This window comes from Eufriesea mexicana, unplaced genomic scaffold (assembly GCF_001483705.2).
Source record: "Eufriesea mexicana isolate 0111107269 unplaced genomic scaffold, ASM148370v2 scaffold18498, whole genome shotgun sequence".
Classification (NCBI taxonomy): domain Eukaryota; kingdom Metazoa; phylum Arthropoda; class Insecta; order Hymenoptera; family Apidae; genus Eufriesea; species Eufriesea mexicana.
The window spans coordinates 1,157-3,429 of record NW_016925769.1 but is presented as its reverse complement, the minus strand read 5'-3'; the positions used below and the strand labels follow the sequence as shown (position 1 = coordinate 3,429).

The window sequence follows — 2,273 nt, the reverse complement described above, 5'->3', positions numbered from 1 at the left end:
CCCTATTCATAATCCTCTATATCTTTATCATCTTCAGAATCGTCTATTTTACAATTTTCTGCTTGCTTCGGTTCCTTTTTTGGGTCTTTCAATTTATTTTTTTATTCTTTCCTCCATTGCTCTGAAAATATAAATACAAGACAGTCAATAAAAAGTCCTACTTTCTATAACATAGTTATAATGTAAACAATAAACTAACTCTTTTTCTTTCGTTATAACTTCTAATTCTTCTGGAGCTTTTACTTCGTCGTCACTTTCCCAATCGCTACTACGGCCTTTCTTCCTTTCTTTATTTCCAAGTACAAGTAGTTCAACAGCTGGTTGTGAGCTTAATTTTGGATCAGTTTAGTGATCGCGAGCTGACTTGCCCATACCACTAGACTTTTTCTTTAATATCGCAGATTCTTCTTCATCTTCCTCTGCTTCTGCGCCATATGATAAAAGATTGAAATCTCTGTAACAAAATTTTTCATTGCAAAGACTAATACTATCATGGATAAATGCTACAAACATATATGATTTTTACTTTATTGCTGCTGTTTTAGTTTTTGAATTGTCCATTGCTTCTTCACTTTCTTGTACTATTATCCTTGGTGTAATATCAGAAAATGGATTGTTCAATATCATAATTTTTATCAATCTTGGAGGAGAAAATGGTCTAGCATTCTACAAAAAAGAGGTAATATTATATTTATATCAATTCTTGATGTATTACCTTGTAAATATTAAATTTACCTCACCTACAAGTGCTTCTGCAAGTTTAGGCATGTAATATATAGCTTTTCCTGTAACTTTACCAAAGATTGTATGTTTATATCTGCAAATCTAGTGTAGAACTAGGAGTAAAGAAGAATTGGAAATCATTGTCATCTTCTCCAGCATGACCACCAGTAATTAAACCTCGTCCATAGGAACGTAATCTTGTACGAAAATCGTCCTAAAACACATATATCTAATAATTATTTTTGAATAAAAAACGAATTCATTTTACTTTTAAATATGGTCTCACTTTAAATGGCTCTCCATATATTTTACAACCTTCTCCTGTATCTGTAGGATCACCACCTTGTGTATGAAATATATTGTTATCCCAATAACCTTCCATACATAATTGTATGAAATTTCTACATGTCTTCGGAGTTTCTTTGACCCATAATTCTGCCTCAATATCACCAACAGTTGTTTTCATTACAACCTAGTTATAACAAATATATTAGTTTTATTCATGTACAATGTTTTCAAAATCAAATTTATTAAAATTTATTATTTATTATTGCAATTCAAATTAGAAATTATTTAATATGTTAATATAGAAATTTTGAAAGTAAATATTGTATATCGGTTAAATTTTTAAAAACAGATATACAATCTATTGAAACATTATTAACTAATACTTACTACATTACCCTTAGTGACTGGCTCTTACATATAAATATTACTCATGTTTGTGAGATTCCTATAATAAAAAAGATCCATCGTCAATATTTTACATTAAATTTTTAGTCATTTATAAATCAGTCAACCAAATTGTTCTTTTCTCAAATAATCATCAACAGGTAAGACATACCTTTATGTCCTTTTAGCATTGACTTCACTGGCTCAATCAATTCCATGTGTTACAGCCCCATTATTCCTGCCGCTTTTAAAGTTTCCAACTCCCTATAGATATTTCTACACATATGTGCCTTAATTCAATATTTAAACTCTATATTCAATTTATCCTTAACTTTTATAACTGTTACCAATTGTTCATTCTCCATCTCTTCAATGATTCTCACATTTCCATGTCAATGCAACACATCTTTTTCTCTTGATACATATGCTGCTTCTTTTATGTTTCTTGACTCAACATAATATGCATTTCTTCTTCTCTTTTCTGTCATTCAAACTTCTTTCTTTTCATTATGTACCTTAGCTCCATCATTCTGAAATATAACACCTTAGTGCTGGTCAACAATATTTCCCTATGTAACAGAGTAGATTTAATTTTATACATTTATCATTTAGCACCATTCAGTCTCTACATATAATTTATCTTTACCTTTTATAAATATTACCATGTGCTCATCTTCCATTTCTTCAAAGATCCTCATATTTGCATGTCGATGCCACACATCCTTCTCTGTTGATACATATGCTGCCCCTTTGCAGCTTCTTGATTCGGCATAATATGTGTTTCCTCTTCTCGCTGCTCTCATTCGAACCCCTCTCTTTTCTTTATATACCTCAGCCCCATCAATCTGAAACTTAATAACTTGTTATAAGAGGCCACT

General features: G+C 30.6%; 1 long non-coding RNA gene across 1 annotated transcript; it reads right to left on the bottom strand.

The window, feature by feature from the left end:
• Nucleotides 1-285: 285 nt before the first annotated feature.
• Nucleotides 286-1,838, bottom strand: LOC108554313 (uncharacterized). The gene is made up of 6 exons (XR_001890701.1): nucleotides 1,568-1,838; nucleotides 1,399-1,456; nucleotides 1,010-1,195; nucleotides 741-937; nucleotides 527-666; nucleotides 286-454 (listed from the first exon to the last, which is right to left on the bottom strand). It is a non-coding gene; the product is annotated as an uncharacterized LOC108554313 (long non-coding RNA).
• Between the last annotated feature and the right edge of the window lie 435 nt (nucleotides 1,839-2,273).